We start from the raw sequence: 24342 nt of genomic DNA on the forward strand, positions 1-24342 counted from the left end.
CGATCATTTCTCGTTTCGAATTTTCCGCTGCGTTCATTTCTCGCCGTGAATTTCCGCTGCGTTCATTTCTCAACGTGAATTTCCGCTGCGTTCATTTCTCGCCGTGAATTTCCGCCATTGTTCATCTGCAACAGACCATCAAGGGAACAAACAGCAGGTAAGTCAAGGTGGGGTCGAGCTAGCTGGCTTGATAAAAGCCAGCTAGCGAGATGTGTTTTTTGGATGAATTATCTTTACTCAAAAAAGTAAGTAAGAAAGAAACAGGTGGTTTGAGATTTATTTAGAAGTGATTTCAAAACCAAACCAACTGTAAAACCAGGAAAACAAAAGAGTTCCACCTCAACATTATGAGACCAGCAGCTCAGCAGCAAATTACCCACTGACATCCTCGCGGTTCACTTGCAAAGGCCATAAGCACATAATAGGCATCGGTATGAAGCCACAAGCCTTTTTCTCTCAAAATGCCAACATCTTCCTCAATAGAGGATAAGATTTTTAGATTTAAACGTTAATTGAAAGGTAACCCACAGCCGTCTTCTTATTTTGAAAACTTGCAACATCTACATGTTTGGAGTGTGGACTCATGCCATATATTCTCGTGCTAAGCTACTAAAAATACCAAAGTAACAGCTGAAAAGCTAAATCGTAACAGCAAATGCAGTTTTACATGGATAAGAGAAATTGTGACCACCTTCAGCCGTCTGCTTCTGTGGCTCAGTTGGTAGCACGGCAGGCTTTGAGACAATTTTGTTGCGCAACAGGTTGTGAGTTCGGTCCCCAGATTGGGCTACTTTAAACTTGCCACTTGCTATTTAACGGGGCCAGAGCTGCATCCATGCATTTGGTGAACGTGTGGGGAGAGAGTGCTAGGCCGAATGGAAGAACCTGACACTGGTAATCCGTGCCCCCGAAGGCGAACCTCAGGAACTTCCTGTGAGAAGGACGGATGGAGATGTGGAAATAAGTGTCTTACAGATCTATCGTGACAAACCAATCCTCGGATTGGATGTGACTGATGATGGCGGGGATGGTGAGCATCCTGAACCTGAATCTCCTCAGAGATTGGTTCAGGGACCGCAGATCCAAAATCGGACGCAACCCTCCGTCCTTCTTGGGAACTAGGAAGTATTGGCTGTAGAACCTGGCCTCTCTGACCGGCAGGGAAATGAGTTCTATGGCCCCTTTCCCTAGCAGAGAGCGGACTTCCTGTCCCAACACCTGGCTCTGTTCTGCGTGTACTGCAGTCCCGACCATCCCGCAGAATCTGGGGGGCGAACCCGGAACTCCAGCCTCTAGCCATCCACTACTGTGCGCAGGACCCACGGGGAAATGTTCATGAGGCTCCGCCAAGCTTCCGCGAAATTCGCCAAGGGGACCATCCCCTTGGGGCTCGCGGGAGTCCCGGGTGGCGCCATGGTTTGTGAGCCCGGTCGTGTTCTGGCTGTCGCCCCTCGGGGCGAGGAGGCAGGGGGTGGCGGTGGGTCCCCCTACTTGAAGTCTCAGGACCTCTTCCCCCGAGACTGAATGACGGTCCTCAGATCTGTCTTCTCTTGCGTCCCAGGTTTGTTGAGGGGGATCCCGTGAAGCGACGATCTGCTTCTGGCTGCGGAGGTAGGTTCTGGACGAAGGCTGCGTCCGCCTTTCCTGAGCCGTCGCGGGCCTGGAGCCTGACCGGCGGGGGAGATATCGCTCAAACGCCTCTCCCTGAGTTTTGGCGTGCTGGAACCTGTTGACGACGATGCTTAGCACATCTAGCTCCTCGGAGCCAGATCGGCATCTTGTTCCACCTCAACATTATGAGACCAGCAGCTCAGACAGCTCAACAACAGGATCCCTATAAAGGACAGAAAGTCCATCCATCCAAAGCTTCCTCTCCAGACTGACGAAGGTGAAGTTTCTGCAGGTTCCTCCCTCAGTCTGATCTTCTTCCTCTCTCTGGTTGCTCATCTTAAACAGCGCTGAAGATGGTCCAGTGGGGAAGCACGCCGCCCGGAAACCCGGAGACGTGGGATCAAACCTCAGCTCAGCTCAAGGTACGTGACAAACCTTCAAACTACACTCCAAAAAACCAAACCAATCCTTGCGATCATTTCTCGTTTCAAATTTCCGCTGCATTCATTTCTCGCCGTGAATTTCCGCTGCGTTCATTTCTCGCCGTGAATTTCCGCCATTGTTCATCTGCAACAGACCTTCAAGGGAACAAACAGCAGGTAAGTCAAGGTGGGGTCGAGCTAGCTGGCTTGATAAAAGCCAGCTAGTGAGATGTGTTTTTTGGATGAATTATCTTTACTCAACAAAGGAAGTAAGAAAGAAACAGGTGGTTTGAGATTTATTTAGAAGTGATTTCAAAACCAAACCAACTGTAAAACCAGGAAAACAAAGAGTTCCACCTCAACATTATGAGACCAGCAGCTCAGCAGCAAATTACCCACTGACATCCTCGCGGTTCACTTGCAAAGGCCATAAGCACATAATAGGCATCGGTATGAAGCCACAAGCCTTTTTCTCTCAAAATGCCAACATCTTCCTCAATAGAGGATAAGATTTTTAGATTTAAACGTTAATTGAAAGGTAACCCACAGCCGTCTTCTTATTTTGAAAACTTGCAACATCTACATGTTTGGAGTGTGGACTCATGCCATATATTCTCGTGCTAAGCTACTAAAAATACCAAAGTAACAGCTGAAAAGCTAAATCGTAACAGCAAATGCAGTTTTACATGGATAAGAGAAATTGTGACCACCTTCAGCCGTCTGCTTCTGTGGCTCAGTTGGTAGCACGGCAGGCTTTGAGACAATTTTGTTGCGCAACAGGTTGTGAGTTCGGTCCCCAGATTGGGCTACTTTAAACTTGCCACTTGCTATTTAACGGGGCCAGAGCTGCATCCATGCATTTGGTGAACGTGTGGGGAGAGAGTGCTAGGCCGAATGGAAGAACCTGATACTGGTAATCCGTGCCCCCGAAGGCGAACCTCAGGAACTTCCTGTGAGAAGGACGGATGGAGATGTGGAAATAAGTGTCTTACAGATCTATCGTGACAAACCAATCCTCGGATTGGATGTGACTGATGATGGCGGGGATGGTGAGCATCCTGAACCTGAATCTCCTCAGAGATTGGTTCAGGGACCGCAGATCCAAAATCGGACGCAACCCTCCGTCCTTCTTGGGAACTAGGAAGTATTGGCTGTAGAACCTGGCCTCTCTGACCGGCAGGGAAATGAGTTCTATGGCCCCTTTCCCTAGCAGAGAGCGGACTTCCTGTCCCAACACCTGGCTCTGTTCTGCGTGTACTGCAGTCCCGACCATCCCGCAGAATCTGGGGGGGCGAACCCGGAACTCCAGCCTCTAGCCATCCACTACTGTGCGCAGGACCCACGGGGAAATGTTCATGAGGCTCCGCCAAGCTTCCGCGAAATTCGCCAGGGGGGCCATCCCCTTGGGGCTTGCGGGAGTCCCGGGTGGCGCCATGGTTTGTGAGCCCGGTCGTGTTCTGGCTGTCGCCCCTCGGGGCGAGGAGGCAGGGGGTGGCGGTGGGTCCCCCTACTTGAAGTCTCAGGACCTCTTCCCCCGAGACTGAATGACGGTCCTCAGATCTGTCTTCTCTTGCGTCCCAGGTTTGTTGAGGGGGATCCCGTGAAGCGACGATCTGCTTCTGGCTGCGGAGGTAGGTTCTGGACGAAGGCTGCGTCCGCCTTTCCTGAGCCGTCGCGGGCCTGGAGCCTGACCGGCGGGGGAGATATCGCTCAAACGCCTCTCCCTGAGTTTTGGCGTGCTGGAACCTGTTGACGACGATGCTTAGCACATCTAGCTCCTCGGAGCCAGATCGGCATCTTGTTCCACCTCAACATTATGAGACCAGCAGCTCAGACAGCTCAACAACAGGATCCCTATAAAGTAAAGGACAGAAAGTCCATCCATCCAAAGCTTCCTCTCCAGACTGACAAAGGTGAAGTTTCTGCAGGTTCCTCCCTCAGTCTGATCTTCTTCCTCTCTCTGGTTGCTCATCTTAAACAGCGCTGAAGATGGTCCAGTGGGGAAGCACGCCGTCCGGATACCCGGAGATGTGGGATCAAACCTCAGCTCAGCTCAAGGTACGTGACAAACCTTCAAACTACACTCCAAAAAACCAAACCAATCCTTGCGATCATTTCTCGTTTTGAATTTCCGCTGCGTTCATTTCTCGCCGTGAATTTCTGCTGCGTTCATTTCTCAACGTGAATTTCCGCTGCGTTCATTTCTCGCCGTGAATTTCCGCCATTGTTCATCTGCAACAGACCATCAAGGGAACAAACAGCAGGTAAGTCAAGGTGTGTTTTTTGGATGAATTATCTTTACTCAAAAAAGGAAGTAAGAAAGAAACAGGTGGTTTGAGATTTATTTAGAAGTGATTTCAAAACCAAACCAACTGTAAAACCAGGAAAACAAAAGAGTTCCACCTCAACATTATGAGACCAGCAGCTCAGCAGCAAATTACCCACTGACATCCTCGCGGTTCACTTGCAAAGGCCATAAGCACATAATAGGCATCGGTATGAAGCCACAAGCCTTTTTCTCTCAAAATGCCAACATCTTCCTCAATAGAGGATAAGATTTTTAGATTTAAACGTTAATTGAAAGGTAACCCACAGCCGTCTTCTTATTTTGAAAACTTGCAACATCTACATGTTTGGAGTGTGGACTCATGCCATATATTCTCGTGCTAAGCTACTAAAAATACCAAAGTAACAGCTGAAAAGCTAAATCGTAACAGCAAATGCAGTTTTACATGGATAAGAGAAATTGTGACCACCTTCAGCCGTCTGCTTCTGTGGCTCAGTTGGTAACACGGCAGGCTTTGAGACAATTTTGTTGCGCAACAGGTTGTGAGTTCGGTCCCCAGATTGGGCTACTTTAAACTTGCCACATCTTCAAACTCGCACACACCTGTATGGTGTTTGAGCATAATCGCTTCCAACATGGTCAGTTTACCCATTTGGCAGATGCTTTTATGCGCAGCGTCTTAAAAGCATCAACAAAGTAAGTTTAGGGCCACATGTGAAAAATTCTGTCATTATGTAACTCACAATTCTCACTGCGTCTGTAGTCAGAATACTGTATATTAACTGTCTCTCTAAATGTAATTGTTGTTTACAGCTCTGCGCTGTTAGTTGGATCTACTTCAAACGAAACCTCTGATCCAGGACAGCCATTTGGACTCTTTGTAAAGTTTTTCCCTGCAGGTAGGTGAAGGTGAAGCTGAGTCCTCTCTTTGTGACTTCGGCAGTGAGGGTAGAACTATTGGAAGGACTGTTGTTCAACCCGACACTAAACTGTTTCTGTGTGGCTTCCTGGTGCCAGTTGACCCTGACCTCTTCACTACCTGGGAGAATTCAATGAGGTTGGGGGTTCAGATCCTGTATTGATCTCTTGGTCTGGAAGAATTTCTCTTCCATCATCCTGACTAACTCATGTACGAAAAATACCAAAGTAACATCATTATAGCAAATGCACTAAGTCAAGGTGGGGTCAAGCTAACTGGCTTGATAAAAGCCAGCTAGTGAGACGTGTTTTTTTGTGTCTGGCTACAGGATGAATTATCTTTACTTAAAAAAGTAAGAAATAAACACGTTGTTTGAAGTAAATATACCAGTGATTTCAAAAGAAAACTATAAATCCTGAAGATGGGGGAGGAGAGTTATTTTCATAGACAAAAACTCCGGTCGTGTTCCAGATCGTGTCAGCCTCTCCGGACTCATACCTCGAGTGGGAGAAGCCGAGAAACGGGCTCCCGATCAGGGACGAGGGGAGGAGGATTCAGCCGTCCCGGTACCCTCGGCGATCTCACGTTGTGATCCCCAGGATCGGAATCGCCGCGACGCCTCAGCGACCGCGGGGCCTGAGCCACGGGGGAAGCGCATCCGACCATCCTCTAGGAAGAGAGCCACTTGAGACCTCAGCACCCCCAGGGGCAGGGCCTCGCAATGGTCGCAGGCAGCTCTCGAGGGGGCTGCCTGCGACACACATTCCGTGGGTATCACCTTTCGTGATGAAGCGCTGACAAGGGAAGACACACTGTTGGAATTGTTTCGACATGATCTGCTTCGTCTCGTCTTCATGTAAGATGATGGAGCTTCCAATAATAGCCAGAGTGCCTGCTGAATAGAAAGAAGCTAATGTGTCCTGTGTGCCGGCGTGCTTATATACCCTTCCGGTTACGCCGTCACACACTACCATTCTAGCAACACCAATAGGATTGGAGTAGTTTCATTCATAGTTCAGCCCTGCCACACCCAGAGGCGTTCCTATAGTGTCGTCACCGACGCAGTTCGAGTTCCCTCGAAGGGGAACTAGCGTTTGTGGCTGGTCAGTGCTAATGTCTTACTGGCTAGAGGGAAAACAAACTCTTCAAGCTAAAAAAAATATTGCACAGTAATGAAGATTTTATTCTGTTCATTATTTACACTCCATGCAGAAACACTGAGTCTCAGTAAAGGTTTACAATATTTTTCTCTCTGACAGTTTCAACTTTCCTTCAGTTGTTTTTGTATAAAGTTGAGATTATTTGGAAACTTTGTCTCCAGCTTTCTTCCTGCAGACAAAGCAGTATATATAAAAGCCACCAAACACTAAAATTAAAAGAAACAATGTTCAAACATACACAGCCTGCTAACAAATGTTTATTTTCTTTCTGAACACACACTTATTATTTTCATCAACAACAAAAGAGACTCTCTGTAGTGTGTTGCTGTATATGAATGTCCTCAGGTGAGCTGCCTGATCAGGTTTAAAGTCTTCCTGCTGAGCGTCCACCATCAAGGTCTGTAATCTGTCTGTGGACGTGGAGGCGGCGTCCTGGAGTCTCGCCTTGGGCCTTTTTCATTTCCAGGCGGTCCATCACATCACAGTTCTGCTCCTTCCAGAAGACAGAAGCCATTTTGTTGGCTCTAAAATAGAATAACGTATACATTATTCATGTCAGAGGAGCCTGGAGGAGCTCATTAAACTCTGCACAGACAACGCAGAAGACAACCTCTTATTAAATGTGCCTCTGCTCACTGAGACGAGGCGTCCTAGCTTTGATGTGACGGAGGGAGAGAATCAAACTGCTCAGAGTTCAGTTTTCAGTCAAAAGCAAAGATTTGTCTAAACAGTTTAAAGACACTGGTTATACCAATTTGTAAGGAGGATTAATCATGACTAATTGGAATATTGTATGAAGTATGAAGTCTCAAATCATGAAAATTTTCAAAAAGGAACTAAAAGAAATTAGGGATGTACTAAAATGTAAACTAGACTTGATTTTAGAATTATTTACAGAAACATTTACCACATTTTGTTTATTGTTTCTTAATAAACGGACAAAATACCAAATTTATTTGAACTAAGCGGTGCAATATTGTTTAACAAAAGAATTCCCACAATTAGGTGCTGATGAGAAAGAGGAGAGTATAGTGAAAATCTTGTTCACTATATTTAGAACATTATTGAGTATGTCGAGCTTTAGGGCCACAGCAAGAAGGAGTTTCCTGTCCAGCTCTAAACAGTTCTGGATGCGTATGAATATGAACATATATTATCAGTATTATTAAGCATTGTGCCCTGTTGATTGTGTTAATTTATATATGTATGCATTTTTTTAGGATATGAGGATGAGGATATGTTTGTTATACTTTAAGAACAATGTTGAGGTTTGGAAGTAATTTTTATGTTGATGACTTTTTCTATTTTTAAATTTTTCCATGTATTTCATTGTTCTTTAACACATACATTAATGAAGTATGAAATTATTGCCTTTTGAATCTCTTCACACATATTTGTTATTTGTTATTTAGTCTATTTATCTATTGATGTAACTCTAAATCCAAATGTGATTCACTGTTTTGTGATGTTGCCTTATTTCATGAGGAAGTGGGTGATTGGTGCAGACAAACAGGTCACCACATACAAAAGATGTCTTCTCAGTATGTAACACCACTTGGCTGATGAAGGTCTACCACCAAAACATTACCACGTTATAAATATTTTTTTGTAAGTTAGACAGTGTGCGCATTTGAATGAACTCATCATTCAGTCATTAGTTTGCCTTCAAACTGTTTCCATATTTATCCTTTTATATTTAGTTTATTTATTTATTTATTCATTATTAATCTGTAATGTGTAAAAATGTCATGTTTTGTCCTCCGTACCTCACAGGTGACTTTGACTCATAGCTATTTCACACTTAATGATTGAATGAAACGGCTGACAAAAGAGATGCTGGCTGAGGAGTTATGTGGATGGGAGCTCCTCCGTTAGCTCAGGGGAAACAGGAAGCTCTGGCAGCGGCGAGGAAACATCAAACGACGACCTGCCGGTGAACTCCGGTGAACTCCGTCGCTTCAGCGGGGGATCCGTTCCCGTCTAATTAAAAATGCAGTGACGAGCCGGAGCCCCGTGGCTGCAGAGTGTTTGAAGTGCTGCTGCTGTGATGCTGAATGTCGTGCGTTTCAGGGTGGCGGGGGTGATAAAGGGGAGAGGGCTGCTAACGAGACGCTCAGCTCTGTGGAGAGAAACACTGGCAGACTCTGAAGATGAGAAGTGGGCTCAATGAAGATCTCAATAATCAATAAATAAAGTCTTAATACAAATATTAAAATATTCTTCAGTGCAGAAATAATGACACAATCACACTCAAACTCTTCACATTTAACTTTGTGGTTTTAACATTTATAAATTTCTGTTTCAGCTTCTTACTTCTAAAAGTCCAACAAGCAGTGAAGTGTTGTTTAAGGTGACTGGTCCCCGTTTTCCGGGGACAGGCCCCGGTTTTGGTGGCCCCCATTTCTAACCGTTAATCATAGACTGTATTTAACAGACCTGAGATCAGACTTATGTGGCCAAAAAGACTGGACAGCAAAGCAGGTGTCACGCTGAAGAGTGAGGGAGCGCGCAGCATGTAACGTTAACGCGCACTTTCTTTACGTCTACAGCTGCTTTTATCCGGATCAAACAGGCATAACGTGCAAACACACATCGCTTTATGTCCGTGGTAACAGCAAAGGTTTGTCTTTGTGATACTTTAACGTTTCTTTTAACAGAATAATCACAGTTGTGGCCACATAAGTGTTTGCAGTTTATAGCGTAACCAGGCCGGACATTTAGCCCACGTGATCACAGGCAAAGTGTTTGTTGCTGATGGATTATGTGTTTGGTAGGCCTTTGTCTAATATCCTTGTTTATATTTGGAAAACAAAATGAAGCCTATAATTAAAAGGACTTACTGCTGAGATATATATAAAATAATGACAGGATCTCTTATATTATTTATTATCCTTATGACTCTACATGATTTAACTGGCTGTTAAATAACCAATCCAGTCCTTTTTACCTGGTGAAATACCTTTGAATGGCCAAAACAACCCGTAACATGCAGTAAGGCTACTTTGATTGCAGCCTCAAAATGGCTTGATTTCATTCAGACGAGTTATTTTTGACAGATAATAAAACCAAAATTGTCCCCTTTTTATTTCATATATAATAACATTATATTTTTAATGACATGCTGACCACCAAACCAAACATGTTCCTGGTATTCATTTCAGAAATGTGGTCACCGTTGTTGCATTTAACTTGTGTGAAATGTAAAACCAACCCGGCCTGTCAGGAGTGTTTATGTGCTTCTGCAGTAGACTTGACTCAAACACCAGGCTCACTGTGCAGTCTGTAAAATAAATAACTTGAACCTCATGGTGGTGCTAAATGAAAAGTCAGAGGACCATCAAAGTCAGTCGTCTTCATCCTCTGTGAACCATGAATAACTGAGCCACATTTCAGTCCATCCAATAGTTGCTGAGCTGTTTCCTTCCACACCAAAGTGCTGACAGACTGGGAACTCTGTTTGAGTCTCAGAGTCTCTGCAGCTTTTTACCGACTTACCTTCATCCAGCGTGAAGCCCTGCAGTAGGCTGACAGGTCGACCTTTCCCTCTGTCGTTAGAGGCAGCAGCGGCGACGTGCCGTTCATCTCCAGGAGGACACGTCTCACCCCATCCATCACCACAGCAGGACAGAAACAGGCCTGCTCCCTGAGGGGTCCCAGCTGAAACTGAATCCATCAATATAATCCCAGCCGACCTTCCCGCTGGGCCTTACCTACTACATCTACTTCACCTGCCGCCACCGTCGCAGGGGAAACTCCAGTTTACTTGATCCGGTGAAGGAAGTGACTGCAGAGGTTTATTCTGAAGTCTGGTAGAAGGAACTCTGACTCCAAAAACAAACCACGTCTGGATGTTTGAAGGGTTTTTGGCTCAGAGAAACTTGAACAGTTCCAACAAATGTCCAGATTTTTCCCCCCTTGTTTTTCTGTTCTCAGCACGTTACCCAGAACTCTCTGCACTGATGAAAGCTTGCAGACAGGTGTATAAGGAGATGCACTGAATCCGGACCGTCCAGGATTTCAGGTTTGGTCTGTATGGACCCTGACTGTGTATAAACAGAAGCACCTTTTGAGTTTATCAGAAAATCAAAATCAGCAGAAACATCAACACAAACTAGCAGCGTGCCGTGTTTGTTTGTCTAGACGGGGATGATACATAAAAAAACCCACTTCTAATATTGTTTATTTTCTGTTTTATTGATATTTCCGTGTCTTGACAACATAATGTTTGTACACTGTTATTTGTAGAATATTTTGTAAAGCTCTTTATATTGCTAACAAATAAAGGTCAGAAGTGAACCCATCACTATGTCAGGGGTTCCATCTCATAGGAACATGTATGTAGTTACATGTTGATCATGTCCTAGTCACAAAGTAAAGGTTAATTGCTCCGGACAGTTTATTTCACTGAGAGTTGAGGTCCTGTCGTCTTTTGTTTGTGTTGTTGTTTGTTTGCCTGCAGAGTATTTTAAAGTGATATTCACCAAATATCAGATTAAGTCCTTTGAACGTACGATAGATCAGTGACTTTCTAAATATTCTCCCCATCATCATCAGACATCTGCAGGCTCTATGTCCCGGTTCTGAGAAGAGAAGTCTCCACCTTTGTTGACGTGAGCGCAGACTGGGAGGACGCAGGGCTCTGATTGTTGGTTATCTGCCAAAGTGGCGTCTGGAGTCAATCAACTCACTAACCGAGCAGCTGCCGTCACACTGAGCAGCAATTGGTTGGCTGATGATGCTAATCCCCCCCCCACGTCCTCCCGTTCCCAGTACTCCCTGTTCTGTCTGCTCATTTGGCCGATACCGGGCTAATGAACACACCGCCAGGCTGCCGTACGGAGCCTCAGCTGCCGGGCAGCACACCGGCCACAGGGGCATCAGCGATCAATGAGCCGATCAATAAATCAGCTGCGGCCGTCCATCAGCTCAGTTTTGGTTCACATGGTTTCACATTTTAACCAGAGTTTGATGGAGCGGCTGAACCTCCTGCTCTGGCAACGCTATCGATCACCTTCATCAGTAATTACCAATCTGGCTCTCTCTGATACCGAAGTCCAAAGTCCGGATCTGATCGGGGTTTTGGTGATTTATTGGTTTTCTGAGGAGGTGAGAAATCAAACGCTTCACTAACACGATGTTAAAGCTAAGGATTCATTCCTGCAGCACTGATCTGAGACCGGAGCTCTGATTTAACCCTCCTCAGACCTGAACTGCTTCTGATCCACACCACCGGTCATCTTTCAGCTGGAACACAGAGAGGAGGACATCTTTATATCTGCTTTTATCTTTTCAGTTTTAGTTCATCAAGAACTCAGCTGATAAATGAGTCAAAACAACAGACAACAACAAAAAGAAAAGGGTGTTTTCAGGATTTAGTCTTCACTCATTCGTATTTGACTCTGAAAACTGTGAAAAAGAACAAAGACATAAAATCATTTCATTATTAAACATCTGTCAGGTCCCTCAGCTCTTCGCTCACAGACGTTTTGAAGAAGTTCATAAGGGAATTTTAGGCTTCAGAAACGTGACGTCTTCACTCAAACGTCTGCAGAGCATCAGGGGCGACAGATATTTAGATATATATCCATATTAAAGACGATATCTTCATGTCCATCAGTCTCACATCCTGCCTGTGTCCACGAGCCTGAAAGTGCAGAACCATCAACCCGCCACCGTCTCCTGTGTCTGAGGTAAATCACTTTGGTGCTGCTGATCATGTGATCGTGACAGTTCACTTTTATTCAAAGGTCAATCTTTGATGGGGAGAGAAATGCAGCTCTGACTCTGGATCAGCTCTCTCGCTGGTTCCTGTGAGGTTGTTTGTACCACTTGGATTAAACAAACTCTCGTCTGCACAAACTTGCTGTGAACTGCTCGTGTGCACGGGTGAATAATAAGTGACGCCTGTAAACTGACCACGTCGGGCTCCTGGTGCTGCTCCGTTTGAGGTTCGAGTCCCGCCGTCATGTGTAACAGGGCCAGACACTAAAACGGTTGAAGACGGCTTTGACATTATGTTAGTGATGAACAGGCAACCGATTTCTAAAATATGTTAAATCACTGAGAGAACTGGCTGTGGGTCATGTGACACCAGTGACGCTGATACCTGACCACAGACTCAGGTGTTTCAGTGCTGTCACACACGTCACCTGCTCCTCACAGTCTGTCCAACAGAAGCTCGCCGCCAGGCAGCGTCAGCGAGAACGGACTGCAGGGGACAGCGTTTTGCTTACAATGACATCACAGATGACATCACAGAAGGCCAGGATGCTCTTGGAAAAGAGATGTTTAATCTCAATGAGTTTTTTCCTGGTTAAATAAAGGTAAAAGAAAAATTAAATAGAATATTTGTCTTCACACACACTGTCGGGGATTTCCTGTTTTATTTTGTAGTTGTTGATTTTCCCTGACGGTGCGCCTCCTTCTCCCTGCCTGCTCCTGGATTATTCTGTCATGTTTCTGTGGATTTGTTTATTCCCTGGACTGCCTGCTTCATCGTCTCACTTGGTTAAAATAAACACTGAGAACTGAACCTGCTCGGCCTCAGTGTCCATCATTCTGCTCTGCACTCGACAGACTGCGACACACACAGACACACCAGCATAAATCAGTTTCATGTGACTCCGTCTGTGTTTTTAGGATCTGTTTTGTTTTGCAGCAGTGATCGGCACCAGAGCTGCTGCTGCTGACGATCGTCGCTCAGAGACGTGGAGACTGGAACCAGCAGGAACGTGTCAGGTTTTACCAAACAAACACAAACTAGCAGAGGTCAGGCGTCAGGGCGGAGGTCAGACAGAGGTCAGGCCAAAGACCCCAGGAGGTGTTCTGTCAGCAGCGTGTAGGAGCTCACCTGGAACACGTGTGAACGTTTTTCGACACAGATTTGAAGAAGAGTTAAAATATAATACACTCACATTCAAAAATATTAACAATAGGAGTAAATGGATGTACGGAAGCTCTAAGCGGCCATCCATTCAAATATTGTTTTTACTCCGTTTTCCTGTGATAACGGGATAGTTTTCTCGTGATCTCGAGATAACAACCGTGACCTTTAGGATAGTTTCAGAAAACTTGTAAGTTATTCTCTTCTGTTGCGTTACTTCTGCACGGCACAGACCCAGAATAATGTATATATCTGCAACGTTCTTCAATTCCATATTTATATATTTCCACATTTATTTATGTTGACTGTATGTTTGTCTACGTGCAGCACCTTATCACCACAGCAAATTGCTCACATGTAAAACACTACTTGTCAATAAAGCTCCTTCTGATTCTGATTGAGGAAAGATGAAGAGGAAATCCAATCAAACATTTCCCGACAGCTATTTCAAAGGTCCTGAAGCAGCCGTTAGGAAATGTTAACGGTAAATTCCCCTGAATGAGAAGCACAGAAGTTTCCTCTGCCTGGTAATGATGGGGGAATGAAAAGTCCACAGGCTGATGGATGTGGACCAAATCTGTCACGTGTTTCCTTTATTGTTTCATTTAAAGTGTAATTGTGTTCATCTGTGATCTGCAGAGGGGTTTTAATCCGCTGGCCTGGGGTCGGTGTCTCCGCCCACATACCGTACCTCTGGAAATCTGCGGGATTTTCCTAATTCGACTGAAGTTCCACTGAGGAAACGTCATCCAGCTTCCAAGAACACTTTCACAACACTGACAGCTTCTTCTTCTCTGGAAACGACACGCTGAGAGTGAAGCAGAACAGGAAGCTGCAGCTGATGATTCTCCAACACGCTATTTTCACATGGTCATTTCCTACGTTGTTATTTTAAAAACACTTGTTATAGCTGCTGTAAAAGGTGAAAAGTTAACCGCAGCCTGCAGACTGGACAGGAAGTCCTCTGACTGCAGAAAAGCTGAAGAGGATCAATAAGGAAGAAGCTCTGATATTTATTTAAACATTTTCTGTAAGTGGAAGAGCTTCATCAGCTCCACTTCAGCTGAGCAGGAAACAGATGAGCGGAGGTGTCAGCCTGCGGTGGGGGTCACGTGAGGTCACACAGAAAGCCTGCAGGTCGGGATTACTCAGCCTGTCATCAGCTGTCTGTAATGACCAGTAAGAAGCCTCGTTACGCCTCTGACCTCATCGACGGTGAGGTCAGGGACGCCTCCGCTCGGACCAGCTGAGGTCAGAGAGGAGGATAAAGTGACCTTCAGCTCAGGATCAGGACCAGAGAGGAAGATGTTTCACCTGAGAGGGAGGCGTCTTCTTATCCAGGACGGCAGCTCAGGAGGATTTTAATCCCCACAGTCAAACAGGGTCAGTGTTCAGCAGCAGGCCTGCCGCTGCTGTGGCTTCCTCTGGCTTTGTGTCTGTCTGTGAGTATATGTTTGTGTTTGTGTTCGGGTGTGTTGTGGGTGTGACGGCGGTCTGGCCACCTGGCGAGCTACACCGGTCCTCTATCATCTTGTCAATCCACAGCTCCAACACTGCAGGCTTCCTGTGACTCCTCGCCAGATGATTCCTCTGTGGTTCGGTTCCTCAGGCCATCTCTTGTCCCATTGTCTCTCTGAACACTTGGGTTTTTCCCTTTTTGTGCTCGCCGGCGGCTTCATCCTCCGGATCTACAGCACATGTCATAATAAAGTCTGTTCACATTGTGTTTCTGTATGGACATGTTTCACGTTTGTTACAGGCAGGTAGTTTTATGTTCAAACCAAATACAAGGAATGTGAAAGAGGTGCATCAAATGTCCTGCAGAGGACGAAGCCGTTAGATCCGAGCGAGTCAGTTGTTCACTTCCACTCAGGTGCATGAGGGACACTTTCTGTAAGTCTGCAAATTGCCTGAGGGAATTACCCACAGTTCATAGCATTGTGCGGTTAAACACTGGGTTACAGGGAGAAGCCCGGAGGCTAAAAAAAGGTAAACCAACATGGATGGAGCGACTACGAGAGACGAGTTTACATGTTGGTGTGTGATGCTGTTTTGAAAATGACTTCTGGCCCCCTCTGTAAGGCAGGAGCCCGGAACACGTTCAGATCAGGCAGTCTAAGAACGTCTAACATGTAAAATAAAAAGTCCCAAACACACAGGTGTACATAGCATGGTTAGGCATCATCAAGGTAACGTGTTATGTCGCAACGTCAGTCCCATTAAATCATTTCGGGCCCCCGCCAGGTCACATACGGACGCTGAGTCAAGACCCCTCGGCGTCACGTTTTAACGCCCTGGCTACGTTTTCCTGCCGTCTTTTTACGTGTAGGGCTTCTCAGTGAAGTTAGTATATGCAAGAATAAATATGCAACGTCTGGTTAAACTTTCAAAATAAAACTAGCAATTAATGTTGTGAAACATCTTAATTTGGTAAGTTTAGAAAAAGATCAGGATTTGGGTTAAAATAACGTTACCTGACTAACTTAGATAAAAACATTCAGCATTGACTTTTGGTTTTACAGGGTCAAAGACCTCTTACACAGACTTTACTGTTATATATTCTACACCTGCCTTTACCTTTCAAAAGCAACGCTGCAGGGCTTCCACCCAGTGTGATGAACTATGACGCTAAGAGGTCTGTAGTGTCTATATGTGAGGAGGACGGGTTGGTGAGGATGTTTGTTCATGTTGTGTCTGATGAACTCTGCAGCCTGTCAGTGCTTTTGTCTGATATCATAGAGTTTAATATTTTCTGGGTTTTACAGATGAACCTGTCATCAGTCAGTCACATTCAGTAATAGAGCGAGTTTAAACGCAGACTTAACAAACTTAATTATTTGATTTGTCTGATGAGCAGAATAATGTTCAAGTTTGCAAAAGCAAATGCTTGAATAATTCTTTACAAAGTGTTGACATCCTGAGGTGTGAAGTTAAAGAGTTAAATGTGGCAGCGTTCACTTCTTCCTGTTGTGTGTGACATCACCAGCGAGGCACCGATGACATCGGCGGCAGCGTCACCTGATAAACCTGCAGCTGCCCCTTCTCGCTTCAGGCAGGTGAGTCAGGGTTTTACTCAGAAACATCCTCACCAGTTCATCTGAAGACGAGCAGAGACGTGTTCAGCGTCTGGCAGCAGAAAGGTTCAGCTGAAGCGTCTTCCTGCTCAGCTCAGTTTGTTCTGGTGTGAAAGACGTCAAACAAACAAGCGGACCAAGACCGCTTTAAAATGAGGGTCTCGGTCCGGTTCCCAGCAGACTCTGGTGTGAAAGAAGGTTAAGCTGCTGACCGTGAACTGTTCAGGAAGTGACCTAAGATGATGGCGTTCAGGAAAACCTGCTGGTTGTTTTCCTGATCAGCTGCTCGTGACTCCAGAGAACATAATCAAACACCTGAGAAGCATTAACGTGTAAACTGACCTGCATCACCAAAACCGTCCAATCTGGGACTTGTGACGTTCATGTTTACTCCATTTTATAGAAATAGTGCGTGACTACATAAATCAGTTTCATGTGAGGATGAATATGTTCAGGAGGACGAGGTCAGCTGATCTGATCCTCTGACTCGTCCCTCTGAACCCTCAAACCGAATCCCTCCATAGATTCAAATAAAACACTCTTCTGGGAAATTGTCTGATCTCACTGCTTCTGATCGCCGGGTCAGAGCCTGACATCATAGTATGACATCACAGATTAGACCGGCAGCATGCGATGCAAACGAGAGGCGTCCCTAGCTGATCCTGAAGGGTTTATCATAAGCTCAGCCTGCATTCAAGGTACAAGGTTGTTTATGAGTCATCCTACAGCACAGGGCTGCATAACGAAACTAAATCTGGAGTTCCTTCATGCTACACACACCTATGTTAAAATATGGTAACATACAAAATAAATTTAAACAATATTTACAGTTATTTATCTACAGACACAAACACGTACACCCACAACAGTCCACAGTGCTTTTTTTGAATTTGCATCTGGGGTGAATGTGAACAGCAGCAACCAGATGATGATATGAAAGTTTCATCTTCACAATAAACAGTCTGACATTTAGAAACAGAGTCCGTCCTGACTGCGTTTGAGCCTCGAGCATCATAGTGGCCAGACGACAGTAGCACAGGAAGAAGTATGGTGACGAACAAGTAGCGAGAAAGTCCGAGTAAAGAGGTGGATGGACTGTGTTCGAGTCCCATGTGAAACCAAGTAAATAAAAAGATATTTTGACTTTTAAAGGTTCAGTGTGTAGGTTTTAGTGGCATCTAGTGGTGAGGGTTGCAAATTGCAACCAACTGCTCAGTCACCCCTCCCTTGGTAAGCGAGCAGGAGAAGCTACGGCGGCCGACACACTCTGTCAGCTCTGAGCTAAATAATATGTGTGGGCCTCCATTTGTCCAAATTTATCTTCTCTTCTTACTAATAAACCTGAAGACTTCTTCTTCTTCTTCTTCATACGTATTCAGTGTAGTGAGGAAACAGCAGTTTGTCCTTTTGGGCTACCGTAGAAACATGGTGGCGCAACATGGCACCTTCCATGTAAGAGGACCCGCGGAGTATGCAGATCTTAGGTCTCTATACACCACTGGAAACATAGTTATGGATCTTACACTGCATCAATAGATCCTCAGAAATATCACGCACTGAACCTTTAAGAAGCGTTACTCAGTTCCGCCACACGATGTTCGTAATGTGCTTATTTTAACCCAAATCACAATGTTTTTCTAAACCTAACCAAGTAGCAGGAAGTACGACCGCTTCACATCCAGTTCAGGACTCACATTCTCCAGACACCAGGAACAAAGGAGTCAAACCACCTGATCAGGCAGCTTCATAGTCTCCCTTTATGCTAAGCTAGGCTAACCACGTGCTGGACCAGTCTAAGTTCTTATTCCACCTTTTGATTCCCAGACAGATTTCCTTCCGGCTGATTCCAGACCTGTTTGAACAGAGAGCAGGTGATGTAACCTGTCGTGTTGCACAACTGTCGGCCCGTCAGTGGTGAATCAGTGGTGAGTTTAGGATCAATGAAACGTTCAAACTCACAGAACTTTATTTAAATTCTAGGGGATAGACGTCCAGCTCCAGGTTTCCCAGAAGCCTCGGCGGCGCTCTGACTCCTCTGAAGAGGTAATGCATCAAAGCGACAGGCCAATCAGCAGCCGCTCCGCTCTTCATCCAACATGATTAACTGTAATTAATCTGGTTACTGTGTGAAGTGTGAAGCGTGCCGAGCCGCCTCGTTTATCTTCGTTATGTAAGTGCAGGAGGAAGAGGAGTCCCGTCCTGCTGCTCAGACAGCCGTGAACTCTGATAAGAGCCTTTCATTTTCCGGAAAATAGCAAGTCCACCTCATTCTTTCTGTTCCTTTGTCATGAAGACGAGCGGAGCTCCAGGTTCAGACTCGATGAAGCTTTCACCTCTTTAACTGCTCTCTGCCTTTAAAATCTAAATGAACACTATCAGACTTATTGTGTATCTTCCACCCAGACTCCATGATTACATCGTTCATCACAAACCTGTCTGCGGCATCAGTGAAGACACATTTCTCCACATTTTGGTGTTTGTATGGAAGTAATAAGCGATGGTTTCTGATCTGGAAGTTGGTTAAATGTTCAGATTCATGAAATGAATCCCTCATCGACTCTTTGATTCATCGTGTCTCTTTAGCCTCTTCCTGACGCTACAGGCGCCTGCAAAGAAATTAACAGCCGACCAACACTTTGGCTGTTTCTCAATAACGAGTTCGCCAAGTTCTGACTTCTGTACTTTAAAGCTCGGACTTGGCAAGTTTGGATGCGGAGTTTTGAATTGGAACAGTACTTTGGCTGTCCACAGGAACACAAGTACAGACAAGAACGCAGATTGTGAAACAGCTCAAGCCCGAGAGTAATGGATGTAAGGGCTCGATCTGTTCTACACATGTGCAAAACTCGCTGCCCGACCCTGACCTCGTGTGCAGAACAGACCGGGCAACCACAGCGGATGTTACCCTCTGTCTCTCTTCAGCAATCTGCACACCTGAGCGTGATCATGCCAACCAGCTCCCCTTTTTAAGACCAGGCCTCACATCCAGTCCAGACCGCATCACTGAGTCGCACACAGAAGCTGCTTTCACACAGAGATCCCGCAGTAAACGTGGACCGTCTGTCCAATACACCGCATTCATTCACACTGAACAAAACACTGGGGCATAATCCCGTAACTGTGTGTGCTTTCACAAACCGTTGAAACGCCACTCCTGTTCTGGCATGCCGACTGCGGCTTTTCACTCAGACATCGTTCCGTAGAATTTGAAGCTGTGATTGGATCTTTGTCAGTGAAATGCACCCTGGGAGATTTTCTGTCCACAGACTTCTTGGAGCTTTAACTTTTTATCAAAGACACAGATATTTTCTAACACAGCTGTTTTGTTCTGATGGTTTCGGATTCTCTTCCAGAACATGACCCAGGTCTATAATAAAGGAGCAGTAAGTCATTATTTTATGGTGGAAATCTCAAACCCTCCTGAGACTCTGATGGTCCTGATGATGGAGACGAGCAGGTGAACGATATAAAAACCACAGAAGAAGTGTTTTATGGAGAAGCGAGACAGTAAAACTCGTCGAAGCTTTTTAATTATCCAGGTTACAGAGGCCTGATGGGAGATGTTTTCTGTCGGCCATATGTCTGTACGTCGCCGTCGTTAAGCTTTACGATGCCGCGCTGATAAACTCACATTAACACACTCATCTGTATCAAACACACACACACCCTGTGTTAAACCCTCCAGTCTTTGTACGGCATCCGACACAAACAGCTGCTGTGATGACGGATATATGATCGCTGTAATAAAAGTGGAAAATGCCAGATTAAGTGATATTTTATATGATGTAGTTAATTCAAAAAGGTCATTGGAAAAATAATTTATTTCCGTGCAGAACGAGGAGACAGTGACATTAAAGAGAGAGAGAGAGGCTTCGTTACAGTAAAACCTCTTTCAGACTTTAACACAGATATTACAGGAAGTATCTGTGTTGTCCTAATATTAATATGACTGACTCCAGGCTGCTCACTGTGTTAATCAATCAATAAAACTTTATTTGTAAAGCATCGTTAGTACAGGTTACTGCAATTCAAACTGTTACAGGTAAGCAACGGTGGCAGAAGTACTCGCATTGGATACTTCAAAAACGTAAAAGTACAAAAATATTAGCATCAAAATGAAGAAAGTTATTGGAGTTATTGTCGGTTTATTTAATTCTATTTGTAAGGGAACATTTCAACTGAATCAGCTCCTCCACGATTTCATGATGTCACAATCGCAACTATCAACACAAATCCCCCTGAATGCAGCGCCGTTTCCTGCAAAACGTTGTGGTACGTCAGCAGACGTGTGTGATACCAACGTCTCACATTTACCTACAACAACAACAGCAAAGGACGGTGAAGACCAGGCAGAAACACATGGAGGACGTCAGAGAGACACTGAGACACAGCTAAGCTGCTTTAAATGTGCAGGGTCAGGGTCAGGCCCGCCAAGTCCTGGAAGGACTGTTTAAAGATTCAGCCACAGTTCTAAAGGTAAAGATATCAGTTTTCACTTATTCCCACAGAACAACGGCCAAAACATTAAAACTTCAATCACAGTTATTTAGAAAACCTGCCGCATAATCACAAAAAGGGCGTGAGATCCTGGAGAGACCGAATTAATGTGTTCTACAGCTTGTAGCTAATGTTCGCCTGCAGTCACTGAGCAGGTCACAGTTAACACAACAGAGGCAGAAAAGCACAAAGCAAACAGGAAACAGGAGACGTTCGGTGAAAGGGTCGTTTTTTAGTCATGGAGGTGTCCTTTAGTGAGAGACATGAAACAGATTTTCTTCTGTTTGGTCTTTTTAGTGTTGAAGGTGAACGTTTTGAGAAAGAAGAGAGGATTTCAGATTGAGACCGATAAAGAACGAGCTCAGAGGAAACCTCTCAGGACGGCTGCTGGTTGGACTGAAACAGGATAAAGGGGACGGACGTCCTGACCTTTGACCTCCTGGATGACCCCGGCCTCTTCTCACACCTCTTGGGGCATTTCATTGTTGATCCAAAAGCTGCAGAGGTGCACCATGGGAGCAGAGGTCTCAATTATCATTTCCCCTCAGGAAAGACTCCGACGTCAGGGTTTAAAGGAGCCAATCAGATGGTTAAACTGAAGTCTGCTGCTTTACTTTTAGCAGAATGAAACGTCTCAGCAGCTGTCGGCGGGATTGTTGTCTCAGCCGGGGATGTGTCTGTGGATTTTCCCCTGGTTTATTAGGTTTGTATTAAAGCGGCTGCAAAAAGGTATCCGTGACAACACCTGCCCGTCAGTCAGCAAGGTGTTGTGTAAGATTCCACAAACAGGAAGTTATGCTTCAGGTGATCAATACCTGTCTGTCTTTCCTCTGAACATAAGTGGCCTCACCTTCAAGCAGCTCAGCAGCTAAATCAGTCAGGTCATCTCAGGTCTCTGCAGCACGGCGGCTCCATCTGAAGGGTGAAATCATCTCTAATCACATCATGATCTCACACAGAGCTCTGCGTGAAGCGAGGCTGACGACATTAAGAAAGTTATAGTTTCACAGGCAGAGCTGCAGGTAGTGCGTGTAATGAAACCACAGTCAGAATGCCTCTGCGCTGTGGACGCTGAAGACATCGATTTGGATCAATAGTTCCAGTCCGGCGGGCAGCAGGGATGAATAAACAGGAACACAACCTCGGCTTGTTAATGAAGGAAACAACAGCAGCTCCCTCAGATCGATGGGACGGTTTTCACCAGTTACAGAGGAGACACAAAAACCTACAAGAGCCTCAGAGAAACAAGTCGATGGCGACCTGACAGTCAGGACAGTCAGAGGCGTAGCAACGCACTGCTCCACCCTCTCGTCCAAATGTGGGTTCAAAATACCAAAATGTCAAACTGGAGACTTTAAAATGGTAGTCCGCAAACCAAGAGGTGACGTCCTAATTAACTTAACCTCTTCTGTCTCTTCAGCTTGGACTTAATTCTGCTCCCAAAGATCCGGTCTGGACAAAGTGGGACTCGTGTTGACCAAGCAACGGAATTCAGAGACTGTTGTGCCCACATCGTCACAGAGACCTGATCCATCAACGTCCCGGATCAAGCACTCTGCAGGTGGTCCATGTTCCAAGACTCCAGCTCCGACTCTGTGTTGTACATCGATGATGCTCGAGGCTCAAACGCAGTCAGAACGGACTCTGTTTCCAAATGTCAGACTGTTTATTGTGAAGATGAAACTTGCTGCTGTTCACATTCACCACAGATGCAAATTCATGTCTGTAGAAATGTGTATAAATAACTGTATGTATTGTTTTCTTTTATTTTATATGTTACTATATTTTAACACTTAATTAGATGTTGTGTGTAGCATGAAGGAACTCCAGATTTAGCTTCGTTATGCAGCCCTGTGCTGTAGGGTGACTCATAAACAACCTTGTACCTTAATGCTTTTGCACGTGTCAAGTTAGCAAGAATAAATATGCAATGTACGGTTAGACTTTCAAAATCAAAATATTGGATAACGTTGTGCGGGGCAGCCATGGCTCAGGGGATAAGACACATTCGTTTTGTGTGAGAGACCCGGGTTCGATTCCCACTGTGACACATTCACCAACGTGTCCCTGAGCCAGATGTGCGACCTCTGACTTGTATAGCAGCTGGAAGTCGCCTTGGATAAAAGCATCGGCTGAATGAGTAAATGAAACGTTGGTTAGGTTTAGGAAAAGGTTCGGGTCAAAATACTGAACTTACAGAGCTTCACTGAAAAAATCAATGTTGACTTTTTGTTTCCCTGGAAACGAACACCAGTCTCCTGGACCAATGATCCAGCTCCACCTGCTATTATAGTTCATAAGTGACGCTTCTGGTCTTCACCCAGCGCGATGAGCTGACACTGAAGAGCCCCAGAGCGTTACAAACTGAGTGAGAACGGGTTGTTAGAGACAGGAAGGCTTCTGCTTCCCGACATCTCACAGATGTGAGCACACCCCTTGTTTCCCCTCGGAGCCTGATGGTGTCGTTCAGCTGATGGCAGTTTGATGGCGGAGCAGATGGAGCAGACTGTAAAAACCTGCAGGTCGTGCACCGTGTACTTAAAAACCCCGTCGTGGGTGTGAGGACAGATGTTGTTAATGGACTGAAACTGGTTCTGTCCATCCAGTTCATCCATTATCAGTAGAAGTGCCTGTTTCGACCTGCTGTTTGGAAGACGTCCAACACCCTGCAGCTCGTTGATCGTCAGTCGGGTCAAAAGCTCCTCTAAAGAGAGTCGGACTGTTCTTTGTCTGCTCCAGTCTGGGTTTGGAGTCAACATTTAGTCCCAGATGTTTCTGTGAGCTGCAGCTGTGACTGTCAGGGCTCTTTACCTGTTCGTCCTCCTTTATTCCCCGTGTGTCTGAGTCGTCGATTCGCTCCTCTGTGTTCTACTTTAGGTTTTGTCTGAAAGTTCTGCAGGTGTTCTGTTGTATTCTGTTCGTCCTGGTCTGTTGTCGCTTTACTTCCTGTTGTCCTGATTACCTGATGTGTCTCACCTGTTCGCTCGTTAGGTTCTGTTCTCATCGTGTGTCCAGTGTTCTGTCCAAACTCTTTGGATGACCCTGCTCTGATTTTGGATTTATGCTTGGTTTTGGAAACAGCCTTATTTTGGACTTTGCCAGTTTAGTAGTCCTTCTGTTTAAGTAATCATGCAAGCTGAATCCTGCTCTGACTGGTGTCTGGGTCTGAGTCCTCCCTCTGAGTTGACCTGCCTCTGTAACTGTAACCGTGTTGCGACGCCATCTCAAGTTCAAACTCGTGTCCTTTGGAGCTCAAACACTGCAAACCATCACAGTTCAACTCTCCTGTCGCGACCTGCTGAGGGTGTCGGGAAGGTTACCTTGGAAATGTAATTGGTTACCGATCACCCTGTTACATTATAGCAGTCTGACATCGTGTCAAGTAAGCCAGAGACTCTTTTCAGAGAACCTTTCAAAGTAAAAGCTCTCAATAAACTCGACATGAAGCATCGCTGCAAGAAACGTTCTCTCACTTTTGTTTTGGAGGCC

General features: G+C 45.4%; 1 protein-coding gene and 1 long non-coding RNA gene across 5 annotated transcripts in view; one reads left to right on the forward strand and one right to left on the reverse strand.

Annotated features, from left to right (window-relative positions):
* LOC119909376 (NLR family CARD domain-containing protein 3-like) overlaps window positions 1-24342 on the forward strand; it is a 622129-nt gene that overhangs the window by 405728 nt on the left and 192059 nt on the right. The gene's annotated exons all lie outside the window — the stretch shown is intronic.
* LOC119909474 lies at window positions 6402-8587 on the reverse strand. The gene is made up of 2 exons (XR_005445461.1): window positions 8166-8587; window positions 6402-6923 (listed from the first exon to the last, which is right to left on the reverse strand). It is a non-coding gene; the product is annotated as an uncharacterized LOC119909474 (long non-coding RNA).

This window comes from Micropterus salmoides, unplaced genomic scaffold (genome assembly GCF_014851395.1).
Source record: "Micropterus salmoides isolate LMB-PRFRI ecotype aquatic unplaced genomic scaffold, ASM1485139v1 Ms_hic_scaffold_18, whole genome shotgun sequence".
Classification (NCBI taxonomy): Eukaryota; Metazoa; Chordata; class Actinopteri; order Centrarchiformes; family Centrarchidae; genus Micropterus; species Micropterus salmoides.